Below are 20,633 nucleotides of genomic sequence, written 5' to 3' on the forward strand. Positions count from 1 at the left end.
TTTGCATTAATTACTGTGGGAGTTGCTTCGTTTACTAGGTCATATTTAGCAACTGGAAGATGTAAGCCATTCTCACACTTTTCAATATATTCATGAAGAAAAGTGAATCTAATAGGCCACCAATATATGCACATAATGAAACTTCATTCACTATCAAATATGATACATTTAATATTTATCCGTAACTTCACACCTTCCTTTGTATAAGGCTCCCTCTATCCTCCCAAAAGTAATGCCACCATAGTGAAAGGATTCTCCCTCTCTCTCTCACACACACACACACCTTTCTTGGCATAGAAATGGGAAATCCAAGGATCTATATATGATCTGGTTGGGTCAGTATTAGAATAGGTCTAGACTGCTGTAGAGGAGCCCTGTGTTGCAGAGTGATAAGCTGCAGTACTGCAGTCCAAGCTCTGCTCATGACTTGAGTTTGATCCTGGCGGAAGCCGGGTCCAAATAGCTGGCTCAAGGTTGATTCAGCCTTTCATCCTTCCAAGGTCAGTAAAATGAGTACCCAGCTTGCAGTGTAGATGACTGGGGAAGGCAATGGCAATCTACCCTGTAAGAAATCTGCCAAGAAAATGTCATGATGTGACAGGGTTGGTGACAACTCTGTGATTGCACAGGGGACTAGCTTTACCTTTTACCCTAGGCTGCTGTAAATCACTGAGGCTTAAATCAGAGATTCTGGCAAGAGGGGTAAAGCAACTTGACTTCTGTGACAGCCAGTAAGTATTCATACTAAGCAGCGCTACTGTGACAGGCACCCAAAGGGGTAGTACTCCAGCTTCCAAGACAGCAAGGATCAGGTAACTCACTAGGATCTCATTTGGCTCCCCAAATATGCTGATTTGGGCCTGGCTCCTCATTTTGAGCCTCGTTGCACAAAAACAGATGAATTTGCTTCTCCATCTATATGATTATCTGCATCCATTTGCTTAGTTGCCTGTAGAACTATCCTGTGGTCATCAAACCTGCCATTAAAGATCCCTTCATTGGAAGCTGCTTCCTTCCTTTGAAACTCCAATAACATTTCAAATTTGGGAACCATGTGGTTATGGGCCGATCATGTGGGTTATCTAATGAGGAAGGATAGCACATAGTGTAGCAGTGTAGGAAGATCTACTGTTTTACTATATTTTGATCACTCCCTTCCTCTCAAGAGCTCAGAAGAGCACATGTTATCTTCACAATAAGACCAAGATACATTGACTGGCCCATAGTCACCATGAGGTTCATCACTGAGTGGGGATGTGAATCTACAAGAAGAGTTCACCACCCCGGTTCTGGTTCCATTGCTAAATTGCTCTCATCCTTAGGAAATTTCTCTGAGTTTTCAGCTGAAACCTACCATCCCACAATTGAAACCCATCAGAACTAGCCTTGGTGTCTGCAGCAGCAGAGAACAAGGTTTTGTTCTCTTCCATATGACATCCCACTAAGTATTTGATGAGCATGATCATACCACTCCTCAGTCTTTTCTGCATCAGGCTAAACACTTCCTCATAGGACTTGGTTTCCAAATCCACAGAACATCTTTGTTGTTTTTTCCTGAGCCCATTCCAATTTGTCAATGACTTAGTGGCACCACTTGCTGGCCAGATTTAACATATGAGTAATCTGCAGTTCTTGTAGCCCCTGATGCATTTCATATAACATGAAAAACTTATTCAGAGTTTTAAGAGCATAAGAGCTGTCTTGGCAAATCAAACCAAGTTAATCAAATCCAGTGTTTTGTTTTCAAATGTAGCCAGTCAGATGCCTTTGGGACCACACAAGCATGGCATGCCATTCAATGCCAGAGGTATCTGTTATGTCCTGTGTTTATGGTATCTTGGACTATCTGGAAATCTTAATTCTTTGTGACATTCAAACAGAGAAATATGCCTTAGTCAACTGTGATAATGATCATTCCCTACTTTTAAGTGGCCATTGCTTGTTTTTCTTTGTTAATCTATGCAAATTTAAACCCACCCATTGAGGTGACCCTTCAAAATATAAGAACAGAAGTACTTAAGAAGAGCTCTGATGAATCAGACCAGTGGTCCATCTACTCCAACCTCCTGTTTCTCACAGCAGCCAACCAGTTACCCTGGATGGCCAACAATCAGGGTGCAGAGACCAAGGTTCTCCCCAAATGTTGCCTCTTAGCATTAGGTTTCAGAGGTTTACTGCCTCTGAATATGGAGGTTCCCTTTATTCACCAAAGCTAGTACCCACAGAAGGACTTCTCCATGAATCTAAGTCCCGTTTAAGGCTACACCTACCTGTGTTGTACTGAAGCCCACAATTTAATTATCTGCTCAGTAAAGAAGTATTTCCTTTTGTCTGTCCTGTACATATAACTCATCACATTTATTAGGTACCCCTGAGTTCTAGATTTATGGAGGAGGAAGAAAAACTTCCTTTATCAACTTTTTCTACCTTATGCATAATTTTAGGAACCTCTATCAGCATTCAGCTTGCAGCATTCTGTAGCAAAAGTAGCTTCTGGACAACTTTCAAGAGAAACCCTTCATAAAATGCATTGTGATACACTAATCTAGATGTTACCAGGGCATGCACCACAGTGGCAAAATCCTTTCTGCTCAGGAACAGCTACATTTAGCTCCCCAGGCAAAGCTAGAGGCTAAGGAGCTGAGGAGCAGACACACATCACCACACTTTGAAGCCTATCTTATAGATAAGAACAAACCACCATGAAATTGTGCCTCCCAGTCCCAACCTTGAAAGCCAGTCCAGAATGGGACCATGATCAATGCTATTGAAAGCCTCTGAGACATCCAGGAGAATTAACAGTGTCAAACTCCCCCTGTCCATTGCTCAGTATAGGTCATCTACCAGGGTAACAAAGGCCATCTCAGCCCCACAGACAGGCTTGAAAGCAGACAGGAATAGATTCAATGGTTTTATTAATGAATGTCTGAATTGTCCAGCCACTGCTTGTTCTATCACCTTGCTCAAGAATGGGACTTTTGATACTGAGTCGTAGTTATTCAAATCTCCTTGGTCTAGAGCATGTTTATTTAGGAGTAGATGCACCACTCCTAAGGCAGGAGCAACCACCCAATCTCTCAGGGTAGTATTAATTGTCTCCCAGATCCAATAATCCAACTCCCCCTTACAGATTTAAGCAACCAGGAGGGACAACGGTCATATAAACAAGTCTCAGACTTCCAAGAATCCCATCCACATCCTCAGACTGGGTAAACTGAATGATATGCCACATAATGGATGTCACCCTGGGACTATCTAATCCTGTCACTGCTAATGTAGTGTCCAAGTCAGAGACAATGTGAGATATTTTTTTGCAAAATGCTTAGCAATATTATTGCAGTGGGGTGCAGAGCAGCCCACCTTCTCCTGTATTCCAGAACCCAAATAAATCCCTAAAGTTTAAAGAGATTGCACAAAAGAGCCTGAAACAGCTGAGCAGCAGGGAATGCCTCCCTGCTACATAACTGTTTTGGCAGGTTTTGTGGGGAATAGAAAGCAGGGGTTTAAAGGGACTCAGAGTCCCTCCCCCCCTCCCCCACTGATGGCAGGAAGGACCTGGTAACCCTAGAAGGACGATTGTATTAATTGCCACTAGTTGGGGCTGTCAAATAAGGTGAAATTGCGCTTTTGCAAAAATCTAAAACTTAAAAAGCCAAAGAAGTCTAGATTTCAACTGGATTTTTAACTGCCTCCCCCTTGATTGCAAATCTAATTAAGCCATTTTGATCTCTTGATGCCAAGAGACACTGCTAAAAGTATTCACCATCGAGGTCTGTGTCCTTCCCTTAGATTCAGAAATCTGTCAGATCTGCATATGTTTAAACATCAGGCTTCTTAAACTGCTCACTAAAATGCAAAGAAAAAAAGGGACCCTAAAATAACTCACTTCTATTTGATTTATAAATTACATTAATTAAATTCTACATTTCCAGCAGTGTACAACTCAAGCACTAACAAAAGATCTAATTAAGGAAAAGTGGAAGGGGTTTAAAAAACAACAACCTAGTGCACATACTCGCCTGCACACACACACATACACACACACACCAGTGGAATGGTAACACAGAAGTAACTGTTTAGCCTCAAATTAATGAGGCGCTCTGCGAAGCAAGAATGTCCATAAATCCCTAATGAGGATTTTAAACACATTAAAACTTCCTAATACAAAGTGTTTGCCTTTGTTTTTATCCAATAACAAATAAGCCAATAATTTTATGCCTCTAAATGACACTATTAACTGTCATGGCATGTTTTATTTGACAATCACTCCATTCAAATACAGTAAAAACCAATTAATTTGCCTGCTGTGAAATGTTTCTTGATAGCTTTTACGTGGATCCCCCCCCCCTCAAAGAAATGTAAATAGGAGGTCAATGGAGATGCCTGGTTTTACTTTAAAAGACATGGGCAATAAGCTATAGATTTTCTATTTGTTTTGCATTTCAAATAAATGGAAAGATAACCTCTAATTTCTGGGAGGTCATCAATCACATTGTGTCATCCAGGTTAGTCAAAGTTTCAGAATAATTTTACAATGAGGGGAATGGTCAAATATTTAAGATATGATCATTAGACAAGGACAACTTTGCTCTCATTAAACTGTGGCTAGGAGATGAGCTTGCCAACCTCAAGGTGGGGTCTGGAGTTCTCCTGGAATTAGAAATTATATCCAGACTTCAGCGATCAATTCCCCTAGAGAAATTAGTTTCTTTGGCAGGCAGACTCTATGGAATTATATCCTGATTAAGTCCTGCCCCCCAAAGTCCACCCTCCCAGGCTGCATTCCCGAATCTCTAAGAAATTCCCAACCAAGAGTCAGCAATTCTACCAGAAGTTTAGCTCCCCACCTTTAGCTAGAGCATCATTTGTGCCCAAGGGTGCGGGTGGGGACAATGACTGGGCAATTGTGTTCAGCAGTGGCTCTCAGCCAGGTGGTTCTTGGGCAGCTTTCTGCAGCCCTACCCACCCTCCCTAGCCAGCAGCAGGGCTGATGGGGGTTGAGGACAGCAAACCATAAGGCTACAGGCTCCAATTTGATCCATGTTTAACAGGAAGGAGCCATGGGAGGGCTGTGGCCTGATTCTCCACAATACAGTGTGTCTGTGTTTTCCTACCATGAACTTGTCTCCACTCCAGGCACAATGGAGTGCCTATCCTCTCTTTCTTGGTTATGAGTCTTGACAACAGGAGCATAAGGTTGGCCCTATAATAATTTTAAAGGCACCCCATCCTACCACTTCTATACCTCCCATTAGGATTACCAGCTCCAGGCTGGAAATCCCTGGAGATTTTGTGGGTAGAGCCTGAGGAGGGCAGGGCTTGGGGAGGGAATTAAGAGCCAGTTTGGTGTAGTGGTTAGGAGTACAGACTCTAATCTGGGTGAACTGGGTTTGATTCTGAGTGATGTTGGGTCAGTCACAAGTTCTCTCAGAGCTGTTCTCTCAACAGCAGTTATCTCAAGAGCTTTCTCAGCCCCTCCTACCTCATAGGGTGCCTGTTGTGGGGAGGGGAAGGGAAAGGAGATTGTAAGCTGCTCTGAGACACCAGGTAAAGGGTGGGATATAAATCTAATCTCTTGTTCTTCTAATGCTACAGAGTCTATTTCCCAAAGCAACCACTTTTTCCTAATGAACTGATCTGTGTCATGTAGAGATCACTTGTAATAGTGGGAGATCTCCAGCTACCACCTGGAGCTTGGGTAGCCTGGAGAATGGGAAGCTACCACCTGCAGAACCCTACCTTCCATGTACAGCAATGCTCTTTTCCCAGGGTAGAAAAGGAACAGTGATGTTATCATGGTTGGTGATGCTGTCACTTTAAATGAGGAACAGGGACAGCTCCTAAGGATTTTATTTATTTGAAATATTTATATCCCACCTTATTTCCTCAAAGGAGCTCACAGCGGAACAAGTTTATTTTATTTATTTTTATTTATTTAAGATTTATATCCCGCCCTTCCCACAAGTGGCTCAGGGCGGCTTCCCAAAGTTGCAAGAACGCAAAAAATCAAGAGTCCATTAACAAAATGAAAACAAAATGAACAAATTAAAAACATGCAGCTAAATCTGCTGAAACGCTCCGCCCACTCCCAAATGCCATCTGAAATAGGACAGGTCTTGTACACCTTCCTAAATGTACCCATGAAGTCATCCTCTGTTGTCCCCCATTCCAGAGAACTTGACTTCCCACAGAAAAAAGCCCATGACCTAGTTGCTGCAATACTACAAGGACAAGGCTTTCTGAGGAATGGAGCTGGCCTGTGGGACAATTTACTTGGCAGAAGGTTCCTGGCATTTCAGTTAAAGAAATGACAAAAGGATACCTTGACAAGTTGCTGCTGCCCATCAAGTTCTGGCCTACATTTACCACTGCCTTGATGATGATACATGGCAGCTTCAAATGTTCATAAGACACTACGGTTGTAATTAGCTCCTTATTCAAGGAGTACATTTCTGTGGGGAAGGGTTGCCGGTCTCCAGGTGGGGCCTGGAAATCTCTCAGAATTACAATGAATCTCCAGATGACTGAGGTTAGTTCACCAGAAGAAAATGGAGGGTGGACTCTGTGACATTATAACCCTACTGAGGTCTCTCTCCTCTCCAAACTCCACCCTCCCCAGGGTCCACCCCTAAATCTCCAGGAATTTCCCAACCTGGAGTTGGCAACTCTGTGTGGGAGTGATGCAGTGTCACATCACTGTAAATGAACACCTGATAAATGAATAAATATTTATTTACAGTCAAAGACCATTATCTACAAACCACAGGTGATTAACCATAATACATCCTTATTAAAAACACCAAAAATATTCCAAAAAGTATATTTGATCATAAAAACCTTCAAACCTTATAAGGCACCTGATAAGTGTTTTCACAAAGCATTAGGAACACAGTACATTAAATTGGTGGAATTGAAAAAAAATTATCTGAAAAGTCTGTGCTTACAAAATGTCTTCATAAATAAAGAGTTAAATTGCTTCACTCACATATGGATACACTCTTCTGGTCTTTTGGTTCTGGTAATCCCAAATATGCAGATGGGCACTACCTGTTAGGACAAACCTCAATATGCCTGCTCATGTTGTACCATCCAAGGCTCCATCCCAAGGCTAATTTACAGGTTTTCTTAGACTAATGCCAAGAGATCACAGTTATCATGCTTTTATCTGACTCATCATTCATGGAGTTCAGAGTAGAACACATTGTTTTGCTCTCCTCCATTTTATTCTTATAAGAATCCTGTATAGTAGGGATGCCAGCCTCCAGGTGAAACCTGGAGATCCCTCAGAATTACAGCAGATTACAGAGATCAGTTCCCCTGGAGAAATCAGATACTTTGGAGGGTAGACTCTGTGGCACTATATTCCACTGAGGTCCTTGTCCTCCCCAGACTCCATCCCCAAATCTCCAGGAGTTCCCCAATCTGGATCTGGCAACCCTTCCTCCCTCCACCCACCACCACTGGGCAGTACCTCTGGCTGAGACAGAGTGGTTGGCCCTAAATCACATGCTAGCTTCATGATTGTGTGAAAATTTGAACTAGGATCTCCCTTTTCCTAGTCTAATACTCTAATGGCTACAACATACTAATTTATTGTGTTTTGGATTAATGAAACTTGAGGTCCCTGGATTTCACTTTGCAAATTTCTGGCATAGAAGAAAGCAGAAAAAGCCTTGAATTTCTTATTCGAGGAGCTACTGCTTCTCTAACCAAATACAAGTGCCTGTCTCTCAAATCTTCTGAGGCATTGAATTAAGTTAAAATAATGCCAAGCTTTTTTAAAAAATGGTTTTCAAATATGTTGTAATAATTTCTTGATTAGATACCCTGCATATTCTGATTTTTTGAAGGAGGGGTTTCTAGTAGGTTTATTTTGACCCTCATTAGTGCTTTTGTCCTTCCAGACAAATTATGATGAAAGAGAGTAATTAGAAGGGAAGTAAATCTCTCCAGAGATAACCTGGAATTGTTCACACTTAAACATACATAGTTCAAAATACCATATTCAAAAGCTGCCATACAGATGACCAATAACAACTATAATGGTTCAGTATTTAGACCAGTTCAAGTTCCAGAATAAATAATGAATGGAATTTTAAAGGCTGCCTTTTTAATAGCTTGCTAATTTAGAATTTGGTGTAGTGGTTAAGAGCAGCAAACTCTAATCTGGAGAACTGGGTTTGATTCCCACTTCTCCACATGTAGCAGCTGAGTGACCTTGGGTCAGTCACAGTTCTGACAGAAATGTTCTCTCAGAGCTCTTTCAGCCCTACTACTTCACAGGGTATCTGTTGTGAAAGAGGAAGGGAAAGAGATTGTAAACCGCACTTTGACTCTGACTGAAGGGCGGGGTATAAATCCAAACCTCCTCCTCCAGAAAGTTCTCTGGAGTGGTGGCACATAAGTTTTCAAAATAATAATAATAATAATAATAATAATAATAATAATAATAATAATAATAAGACTGCAGATTTATACCCCACCCTTCTCTCTGAATCAGAGACTCAGAGCAGCTTACAATGTCCTATATCTTCTCCCCCCACAACAGACACCCTGTGAGGTGGGTAGGGCCGACAGGGCTCTCATAACAGCTGCTCTTTCAAGGACAACTCCTGTGATAGCTATGGCTAACCCAAGCCCATTCTAGCAGGTGCAAGTGGAGGAGTGGGGAATCAAACCTGGTTCTCCCAGATTAGAGTCCTCACACTTAACCACTACACCAAACTGGCTCTCCTCCACATGCACCTGCTGGAATAACAAATATTTTCCAAGTCTAAGCACCTGGTTTGTACAATGGAACATCTCCCATGGCATGATTTTGAAGAAGATTGTAAAAAAACCCCTAGGTCTATATATCAATAGGATAATATAGCAATAGTAATGCTGCTGGCCCCATAATGGGAATTTTACATTTGGAATTCATTGTGATTATTTACATTGGGATTTCACTCTAACTTTATTCTACCAATCCATGGTTACCTTAATGATAAACAGAGTGAAACAGACATTTGAAGTAGTAGTGTCAAAGAGGGCAGCTTCTTCCCCCTCCATTCTCTACACATGAGACATTTTAAAAGTTGGAGCTCCAATCCAGAGGATAAGGAACATGGGTCAGAGAGCCACTAGCATATACTATATCACTATTCCCAGGGAGAGAGTGGAGGGTAAGAAATGGGGGCAATATATAATAGAAGGGAAGGAAGGGAGGAAGGAAGGAAGGTAGGTAGGCAGGTTGAATGTGTGCTCTAATAGGGGCCCTTCCGCTGCATTCTGGACTAATGATACATATATTTTAGGTGTGAAATTGCCAAAGGCCACCATAGCATCCAGCTACTATTTCTCTATTATTATTATTATTATTATTTTAAAAAGGCCTGATTCCATAGTGTATCCCTTTGCTGATGTGTGATTATTCCTGGTATACCCAAAGACACAACGAGCAATTCTTTCCCAAATCTACTGAAGAGTGCCAAGTTCTTTTTTGGCACAGACAAGGCGTGTTCACCAGACATGCGACTGTGACAAATCTAAGATCGTAAAAGCTCTTTGCAACTCCATTAGAAAGCTTTCCAACTGTTGGGCTATCCAGAGACAGATCGGTTTTTAAGTGGAAATCCCCATTTATATCAAAAGAGGCTTCAGCTGGCAGCGGCTTTCTTTTTGCTGGAAAACTCTGAAAAATAGCCTACAAAATGCAAACCAGTTGTTCAAGAGAAGTCTCAGCGCAGCTGAAGACCATTAAAAAGACAAGGGAATGGTTTCTGTTCTCTCACTGCAGCTTAAATTAACAGTTGAACTAGCTGCTTGAAACTCTTCTGAAGGGGGATTCAATTAGATAATTAATCTTATACAAACACAAAGGCCCATCATCCTTTTGATAGAGATACTAACCAATTATGATATCCAGTCTGAACAACTCTGGCATTTTTTTTGGGGGGGGGGGGATGTTTGTCACGGGCACCACGATTTGAACTGGGAATTTCAAGGGCTAAGGCTGAGATACAGCCCAACGAGCTACTATGTAATCAAGCCTCAGTGCCATGCCCAGGAATGCAACAGCATGTTATTTATTTAAACATTTCTATTCCATCTTTCTGACAACGGAACCTGACTTGAAGCACAGACTTAGCAGGGATGAAAAACAGGCTGCTTTTGCAGTGTAAAGTGCCATCAAGTCACAGCCGACTTATGGTGACCCCGTAGGATTTCCAAGGCAAGTGATGTTCAAAGGAGGTTAGCCATTCCCTCCCCCTGCATAGTGACCTCGGACTTCCTCGATGGCCTCTCATTCAAATACTAACCAGGGTTAACACTGCTTAGCTTCCAAGATCTGACAACATCAGGCTAGCCTGGGCTATCCAGGCAGGGGAAGATTGTTCTAGGTTTTCCCAATAGGGCTGTGGAAAGATCATGGGGAAACCTGGGGTCCTCAGGGGGCTCAGTTCGTGCCTTTCCTTTGCCATTTCTTGCAAGGGCTAGCTTTCCGCCACCTTTTGAACTTTTTTGATAGAACATTCTCCACATTCTATCTTGACACAAGAATCCAATCTGATGGTAATTCGGCTACCATGAAGACCAGTCACAATGGCATAAAACTATACTTAATCCATTATAATGAATTTGCAGTTGCAGGAGAGATTGGGCCCATTAGGCTTAACAAGATCGTAATGGGAGATATACCATGTGGTGGGCCAATTCAGAGTTTTGAGAGTCAGAAATTCAGAACATTCAGATGACGATGGTACAGCGCATACTGCATTACAGGTTCTTAGCCATGTGGATCAGTGCTGTGTTGTGCCACTCATCCTTGAATATATACCTGATTCTGGAACTGACATAAAATCAGAAGATGCAGCTTGAAGTTGGTGCATAGCAGAACCAGAATCTTGACTAACATCCCCTTGGGTATGTATTAAACCAGCGGGAGACCCAATCCAATGGGGCAGTTTCCTAGATCTGCACTGAGGTTGGCGTTGCAGGACTCTACTGTGCCATGGCCATCACTGCAGAATCCCTATTCCTTGTCTATTGCTCTAGCCAAGCCCTATTCCTGGAAACGTCTTAGAATCAGGGTTTGAGCACAATGGAAACATCTGTCTCTTGGGATAATGAATGGCCAAGTAGAATTTGCAATATTTCCATTCAAATAATCAGCATTCCAAATGTGTAACTCTACATCACTGCCAGAACTGTGACCCCATCTATTGATTATGAGGACCTAACAAAGCATATCTAGCATCTCATTCTATGTTTGACTTCTTCACTTTAATCTCTCTTTAATCAATGTCCACATGTAGACAAGGACAAAATAAACTGGGCTTCTAAATTAAAACAAAATGCACTTAAAAGGATGATTCCAGATGATATCTCACAATATTTTGGATGGGTTTTTCTTTTTCACATCTATCACCTAATCCAAATTTTATACATATATATTGGTCTAACATCACCTGACACTGCTTCATTTGTGACCTTTTTCATCTGTCAAAACAGACAAGATTTTTATCCAGCAAGATTCAACCCAAAGCCTCAAAAGGTGTCGTGCCAGAACGTTAATCCATTCTGCTAGACAGTCATTCAAATTATAATTCAAAGTTCAACTTCCTTTAGCATTTCCTGCTGAAATATTTTTGGCATCCCAGGGCAGAAAGTCGAAATCTGGTTTCCAATAGAGACGATATCTAGCACTTTCTATAAATGTTGGCTGTGAAGATTCCTTATTGTCAAAGAGATCAGCAGATGCTAGCTCCCATTAATTTTCTTTCCTTGACTGCTGCTCACTTTGAGAAGCCTTTCTTTTACCTTAGGATGTTGACCTGCTGCTGGACCCCATCAAGAACAGACAAGAAGAGACACTGATATATTAGGCAGCTGGAGATACTTCAGGGAAATTCCCAATAGCAGTCTTGGCAGACTCTTCTATTTCCATTCATTTTGACTGATGCCATAAACAGAAAAAATCAAGATTTGTAGGGAAACCGCATAACTGGAATCTGTTCAGCCTCTGAACATGGCAGATATAAACTGCCCAATGTATTCTAATTGTGTGAATGCGTTTGCAAAGGTTACTGGCCAGCACTTACCTATGTTTATTTCTTGAAGGCTACAGACTGAAGCCCTCTACACATGACCCTTCCATGAGTTAACTGAATGTGTGGGGAGAGAGCATGAGAACAAGGGTACTGACTCCACTCCTGCCTTGTTGTCTGCATGGGGAAGTGTTCACATGTATGCTTCATTCCCTTGACTGGGGATTCTGTTTTCCAAATGTTGCTGATCTCTACACACAGATATTTTTTCTGTGCATTCACACCATTCAGACAACCCAGTGATCACAAGAACGTGGGGTTAGCAATTTCATGCCCACCATGTATCACCATCACCCTGCTCTTCCCTGCTCAGAGTGGATTACAGCAAAAATAGAAAGCTAAAAAGTTAAAATCTGTTCAAACATTTCAAACACTTAATCAGATGGCATATATATATATATATATATATATATATATATATATATATACATATATATATATATATGTATATATATATATCACTGTTCCTGGGGAGAGAGTAGAGGGGAAGAGACGGGGGTGAGGGGGGTGGGGGGGGGTGGGGGTGGCAATACAAGGAAGGAAGGAAGGATGGATGAATATGTGCTCTAATAGGGTTTCCAGTCAGGGCCCTTACCGCTGCATTCTGGACTAGTTAAGGGTCAGTGTTAAGGGCAGACCTACATAGAGCGAGTTACAATAATCCAGTCTGGAGGTGACCATTGTATTGATCACAGTGGCTAGGTCTGGGTAGGGATGCCGTTACCTAGGTCTGGGTGGCGAATCCCCTAGTTTTGGGGGCTTCTGCTGGCCACTGGGTCAGTGGGGAAAACCCCACCCACAAAAAGCAATGCCCCAACATTCTAATGTCACACTTCTCTGTCACCTTCCTCTTTCTGTTTAGGACTGCACTTTGTGTGCATGCTCACCTAATGCTTAACCTCCTGGAAGGGGGGTGGAGTGGAGGAAGGCTCCATGGCTGTTGGCACTGTCAGGACCTTAAGTGAAAGAAGGGAGCAGCAGGAATGCTGGTGAGCAGGGCAAAGCCAGAGTGACTGTGAACTGCCACACACTCTGGCAGGCCTGCATATGAGGGAAAAGTTTATATCAGCCACTTAAGCTACCATATTTGGGATAAGGACATTCAGCGCTTCTTCAGTGGCTATGGCAGCTTGCTCAAGGTCATTTTAAAAAATCGGTGAAGAGAACATGGGGTACTATGACAGAAAAGAAGGGGCTGGGAGCCTGGTAGGGAACACAATGACATCATTTCTTGGTGATGTCAGCATGCTGGGGACATCCCCACCCACTCCTGGAATATCCCCCCCCCCCCGATATTTTAAAAACCTGGCTGGGAGCATGATGATGTCAGTGCATTAGGGACATCTTCAGCCACTCCTGGAATCCCCCCCCCCCGGATCCCCCTGCCAGCAAGATGAAGGGACCTGGCAACCCTAAATCTCGACAAGATAGGAAGAGGGCCAGCTGCTGACACCTGGCATAGATAGAAAAATGCCAACCTGGCCACATTCATGATTTAGGCCTCCGTTGATAAGCAGGTAGTCAAAATTACGCCCAGGCTCTTCATTGTTGGTCTTGGTGTCAAAGGGGGGTCATGCACACAGGACTTGAGCCAACTTTTTAAGAGCTTCCCTATTAAGTCAGCTGGTGGAGGATCTTACTCACTGCAGGTGATTAGGTGAGAAAAAAATTTCTGTCTTGTTTCATGCTAACAAAAATTATTCAGAAACGTACAGGGTTGGGTGATGGGTTTGATCCTTTTTTGTTGTTGTTTGTTTTAGTAACTTTATTACTCTAAAGTGAAACCAGAAAATATGAAGCAGAAAAAAAATAAGGTATCTTTAGTTCATGACTCAATATCTGACTATCAGGCTGATTCCAAAACACCACAAAAGTTACCATACAAAAGAAACAGGGTATGGATGAAAAAAGGGCAAGTACCAATGTGTCCAATCCCCCCCCCCCCCCCCGGGATAGATTTATGTTGGAATTTATACACATTTATAAACACCCACCACCACTTTTGATCCTAGAGAGACAGCTGCTCATTAAATCAAGCCAGATACTAGTGACAGAAACTTTGACAGCAACTGGGACACTATGTCTATTGACATGGATCTAGTAGGTCAGGCATTCCTTTCTCCCTGGAGCTGAACTGCAGGCTATTTGCATGGAGCAATTTACTAATCTTAGTACAAAAGGTAATGTGAGAATCCCCTTTTATGCTGCAATGGGGTTTTGTCTTTCTGTTTCAATATCGTCTCTGCATTGGTTTCCTCTCCCTTATCTGAAGAGTATAAAAATGGTTTAATGGCTGGTTTTCACTTGTGAATGAAACAAAACCCACACTGAGCTCATTGGTGTTAGATAGAGAAAAGGATTACAATTCTCTATTATGACCTTACTATGGCAGAAAGCTTTAATTTCTCCTTCTCTGACAAGTCTAAATTCTGCAGCTGAGATGGCTCGTCTCCAGGGTGAATAAATGAATATTTGTGCATTATTGGTTTTTAAAAAATGAAATAAACAGCAAGCTAGTTTTAAAAAGGCAAAAAAAGAGAGTAGAGAATAAGAAAGAATAGCGGAACATGAGTTAATCTTTAATAGGCTGAAAGGAAAAAAATATTTGTCAAGTTCTGAATGCGAGACAAGCAGAAATGCTGGCTTAGTGCTTCCTTCTCAACTGATGAAGCTCCAAGACTTCATTCCATGTGCCATGGAACAATAACACAGATATATATGCATATGATCCCATCAGAGCTTTAGGAGACAAGACATTTTCTAAAATCCATTGGAAAACTTTTTTGTTTAAATGGTTGCAAACAGATAGCACAAAAATGCTCCCACATCAATGAAAGTTAAAGGAAAATGTACTAATTACAACTATTTTGAATGGTGGTGGGATCTAAAAATTAAAAAATAAATCAATCCCACTAAAATGAAATGTTTATTATGTGTTTTCTTCAAAGTAAAATTTTATTTGCCTAGAAGTAAAAATTCCAAACTGGGGAAGCGTCTGGAATTTTCAGGCATATGGCTGCTGAAAACAGCTGACTGGTGCTAAGCAGCTGATTAGCACCTTGCAGCACAGCACACATCTGGAGGAGAGATTGGAACCTTTTTGGCAGAGTGGACTTAAGTCACAAGGAGGTCACCCCCAGAGCCATGAAGCTTTCTGTATGACCTTGGGTCTGTCAGACATGCTCAGCCTAGCCTACATCACAGGGTTGTTGAAAGGATAAAGTTCCTTGGAGGAAGCTCCAAGTTTCTTGGAGGAAGTGCAGGAGAGCAGACAGACAGATAGATCATACTGTGGATCCCTTCACGAAGTTTCTTGAAAAGCCATGTATTCACAAGATAATGTTAAGAATACATTGAAGCAGCTCAGTAGGGGGTTCCTCAGAGCTGGGAAAAATCACTGAAAATGCTTTGCACCATCATTCTAAAGTATACTAAAGTAGAAATACAGAACAGGACTTCCCTTCTTGACTTCAGCAGATGTGCAAGAATCTGAAGGAAAAGGTTATAAAGTCATATGGCATCAACTTAATCATGGTGTTATTTCCCATAGCAGCAGGGAGAATTGTTACATTTTAAATTCAATATTTAAAAAGTGCTAATTAAATCATGCTAAAATTCAATTTCTATTAAAAAATAAATCTATGTGAAATTTACACAAACACAGTTTTTCAGGACAGAACATAGACCAATTTTACCTTAGGTACGTTCCGGACTTGGAGCCCTTTTCCCCTCAGCACTTCTGTCTGATTTTGCACAAGCTTCTGTGACTTGTCGCCTTTCTCACAGCAAGCAAGATCCTCTGAAAAGTGTTTTCTGTTTGCCGTGGGAAATAGGTGGGGCAAGTTGCAGCCCTGTGGCAGTTTGTGCAGAATGGGACAGAAGCACTGGGGGGGGGGGGGGGGGGCTCAAAAAATGGAACCATGGCTGGCACATGGAAGTAGGCAAACTAGGCAAATGACTAGGGTGCAAGCTCCCAGCAGGGGTGGGGGGCGGGTGCCCCCTCCCCACTCATGCCATCCTGGAGTCCCTGAGCCCCTGCAGCACCCACTGAACTCCGCCAGCGCTGCAGAGGCAAACTGACCAGGTTTTTTTCCTTGGCTTTAAGGGGTCCCCTGACCCCTTAAAGTCAAGAAAAAATGGGGCTTTTCCTCTGCAGCGCCTGCCAAACTCGGCGAGTGCTGTAGAGGGAAACTGACTGGGTTTCCCCCGATCCCTTGAAGCCAAGAAAAAATGGGGCTTTTCCTCTGCAGGGCCCACCGAGAGGAGCCCTTGCGTAGCCTTTTTGCGCTGTGGGGAGGTTAAGCGGTGGGGTGTGTTTGCATGGAGGGCTCCTCAAGAGGAGCCATCCGTGTAAACCAGGCAATCTGGCCCGGCTCAGCCTTCCCACGCTGTGGGGAGGTTGAGCAGGGGGTGGGGTTGCATGGAGGGCTCCTTGAGAGAAACTGGGCGATCTGGCCCCACTCAGAGGGTGGGGGGGAGCCTGCCTGGGGCAGTAAAATCCCCAGCGCCGGCCCTGACTGGAACAAGCCTAGTGTGAAATTGGTCATGGTGTTTGGTCAGGGGGACTTTCACAAATATCCCCTGCTTACTCTTTCCACATTGCATTCAGTGCCTTTTTGTGCAGCAGCTTCTTTCCCCAACCTATGGCTTTAGCATCACTAAACTGCAACAATGTGCACTTTTCTCTGACATAATCCTAGCCAATCAGAGATCATATAGGCAATGAGTCAATAGAATGTCATCATACATCCAATCAAAATTGGCCTGTGTGATACTATCATGAAGTCAAATCAGTTGGGGGAAGCATTCCATTTGGTTTTATTGAACAGGACTGAGGAGAATGGTTGGACATTTTGACCCAGTTAACAGCTCTCCCTCTGAACAATCACTGAAACAATGTGCATGCATGCATGCATTTTTCAGGGGATAAAGTTTTTCATGAAATGCATCCACTCCGCCCCCCCCCCCCCCCAGCTTCATCAGAGCCTTACGAGAAACCCTAATTCCACAAAGCACTTATGGCCTTCTCTTTGTTTTCATCAGGGACCATCTCAGATAAACCCTTGTGGGAAACCCAGGGACGTGTCTCCTCCTCTTAGAACACATAACAGATGTGGCAACGTAGGAGCCGGCCACTCCTTTCAACAGGGGGTAAGAAATTATGCTGGTAAACAATGCTATCCCCAAGAAAGAGTGAGGATAAACAAAATAATGCAGGGAGATGTAAACTAGCAATTTTCTCCCTTATATTTTTCTAAGTAAGAGTGGAATTGTTTAGTCCTGGAGGAGCTCCCACTCCACTCGCATTGTAGCAATAGCCTCCAGTGCCGAGCATACTGCAGGAAGCCACGGCGAACAGCTCAGGAGATGAAACAAAGAAAAAGCCTAATTACCATGCAAAGCACAGCGTCTCTCAGATGTGATGGGAAACGTGGCCAGTCCTGGGGAAATTTCAAAATATGACCACCCAAGCGTAACAGAGAAGAATGGCAAAAACCAGGCAAACAGCGACAAGGGAGGAAGGCAATGTGATCTTTGGAGAGGGTGCATTTAAACAAATACCTCATAGTACTATTTTGTCTCCCCCTTCCCTGTTCAAAAATACATAGATCTCTGCTAATAAGGCTGGATGGGGTGTATGCATCAGTGAGTGAGAGAGATCTACAGAGAAAGTTGGGGTGTGTGTGATAAAATGTAATACGTTATTCTGGAAACAAAATACCTTGTTTTGGTTTTCATCAGGCTTAGTCATTTGACATTGTTTTTGTGCCAAACTATCGGATATCACTGCATATCAAAGGTGCACAGTAAGATTTTTTTTTTCTTAGAAAAGGAGACAATAAACTGGGACTCAGTGATGCTCTCTGTGTTGAGAATGTGAACTGATATGTTAACAATAGGATGCAGCCCAGCATTTACTCCAGTCGTTTCTGTAGGAATACATGAACAAACCTGATTCAACTTAACAGAGGCCTGACAATTAGAGGACTGTAGCCACTGGCTGCAGTGCAGGGAGGGAGGAAGGAGGGAAAGCCTTTTTTTCTGGTGGCAAATTTCCATGCTGGATTGGGACCCATATGCACAGAAAAAATGTTGGAGAGGGCTATTTCTCCACCGAAACCACAACCACAACAGACAAGTTGGAATGGCACAGTGAAAAAGATGGAAGCTTGGCTTGTTCTCAGTTGCCTGGTTGCATCGGAGCTGATGACGGGTATATGCTGCTGCTGAGTCTTAGGCTGGTCACTGAGGGGCTGAGAGTGCTGCCAGGGTGACAAAATCCCCTGAGCTGGCCTTGATGTTGAATGCATATCCAGATGCAAAACATCTGTGCAGCCCATGTTTCAGTGCAGGCCTGGGTGAGAATTCCCATTTCCCATCCTGATTTGCAAGGTGGATGCAAAATCCATAACCCCATGAACTAGCTCAGGCTACACATTGTGTACAACATGACAGCTGTATAGAACTATCTCTGGATAAGGTTAATGCATTTCAGTCTGGCTGCCAGAAGATTGACAATAATGTATCCTGTGTGACTGTAAGCCAATAAACAGGACCAGGCATATTTTAGTTTTGTACAGTGCCTAACCATTTTGGGTCAATTATCACCAGCATCTATATCTCAGGACTTCCATAGTTATCAATTTGATTATCCAATTTGATTGTTAAATTTGGGCATGCACTTCCAAAAATACAAACTTAGTTTATTGAAGTCATACCTTCCATCTGCTAGATACCTTGGATACAGGGAAAGGAAGAATAACATATCATATATCAGCAGACATGTATACCCCCCTGAGCAATTATCAGGGATTGCTCAGTACAGACAACTCAGGGAAGGAAAGAGCCCCTAATAATTCAAGGTTTCTTCTCCTCCAGTAGCTTGCCTCATTTTAAAAATTTGTCTTATTAAAATAAAAGAACAAATGCACAGAAGAAGCAATCACTATTGGATTGCAGAAATGAATCTTACACTTTGATTCAAAACCAAGAGTGACCTAACTGTGCCTCGGGAGCCACATGTGACTCCTTCATACATATTGTGTGGCTCTCAAAGCCCCCACTGCCCCATTGGCTGGCTTGGAGAATTCATTTAAAGTTAAAGTTGCTTTCTTTTCACATCTCCCTCCCTCCCCCATCTTCTCCTCCCTCCCCCCCTTCCTTCCTTCCATTTGTTATGCTGAAACTGAAGGAGGGGACAACCATCTGCTGGACTAAAACCACTTCTAGAAACCACACAGATTATTTATGCCTATCTCCAGAATGAATGTTGCCCACTAAAACCTGCTCAGCAATCCATTTTGGAGGACCTAGCAGATTCTGTTCAGGTGCTATTGTGTAACGGGCTTTGCTTTCCTCATTGCTTTTGCTTCCATACTGCAGAAATTTTATTTATAACTCTTCCAAACCCCAGTTGCCATCCTGCCTGTGGAGTCCTCCCTCCTTTCTTCTTGTCATCTGCATTCTCTGTTGTCAAGAGGCAATCGCACCTCCAGGCAAAGATTTAGGGAACCTGTTATGTAGCTCTCTATATCCTTTTTGGTGCAGAGAGTATGCCTCTTTGTGCAGCCACCTCCACCAAGCATTTAGTCAAAAGAATATGACATCATTGCAGGATACTGTTGCTTTTAATTATGGTATTATTGGTGCATTTTCCTAGCAGGATTTCTTTTATCACTACTTTTCTGATATTATACAAAACCTCGTACAGTAGCTTGGAGGGTAAGACCACACATCTTTAGAATACATTACAAACTTTAAGATAATGGCTTGTATCCTATCATAATTTTCCACCAGTGAAAAGGCCTAAGTGGAGAGGCATGTGATTCTTGATGGTTCATCCATCTACTGCAGACCCTGACTCTGCTCATTCTCCATGTTTATGATAGTCCCCTGACAATGGCTGCATTCAGACTGGCAGCTTGTGGTGGTGGCCTCTTAGCTTTAAAAAAGCTGTCACATTTGAGACACCCCACTGTGAGCAGATGGCACAAGCCCAACCACTGAGAGAGGCACAGGCTAAGTGCACCCTGGAGGAGTGGTCACACTGCTTGAGTACTTACAGGGCACTTCCATGGTGCACTCCAGCCATTCAGATGACCCAGAAGTACCTGGAGGCTTTCTGAAGCAGCAGAGAGACATTGGGAGGCAAGGTAAGGGCAAGTGTATGGTGGGGCTCAGATGTGCATGTGTAAATGTGCCATTTTAATCTGGGTGGGGGTGGCTGTGTTGGCCCAAATCTCCCATCTGAATGCAGCCACGAGAAGCAGAATTTTAGGGGGGGGGGGTTCATGCTGTCTGTGGGTCATTGGATGCAAATGCCATACTTTTCTGTTTCTCAACTAATGTGTATAAGTTTTATTAATTTTGCTGTTCTCCACCTCCTGTCTCAAGTGGTTTGAGAGAAAGGCCAGCTAACAAATATTTTAAATACATATTTCTTTTTTGTAATCCAGCCCTTCTTCCATGGAACTCAGGGCAGCAGACACAGTAGTCCTTTACTCCATTTTATCCTTGCTATAACCCTTTGAGGTATGTAACACT

The 20,633-nt window shown here is 42.8% G+C and overlaps 1 protein-coding gene across 2 annotated transcripts in view; it reads right to left on the reverse strand.

Annotated features, from left to right (window-relative positions):
- Window positions 1-20,633, reverse strand: part of AFF2 (ALF transcription elongation factor 2) — a 531,080-nt gene that overhangs the window by 242,005 nt on the left and 268,442 nt on the right. The window lies entirely within an intron of this gene.

This window comes from Heteronotia binoei, chromosome 11 (assembly GCF_032191835.1).
Source record: "Heteronotia binoei isolate CCM8104 ecotype False Entrance Well chromosome 11, APGP_CSIRO_Hbin_v1, whole genome shotgun sequence".
Taxonomy (NCBI): Eukaryota; Metazoa; Chordata; class Lepidosauria; order Squamata; family Gekkonidae; genus Heteronotia; species Heteronotia binoei.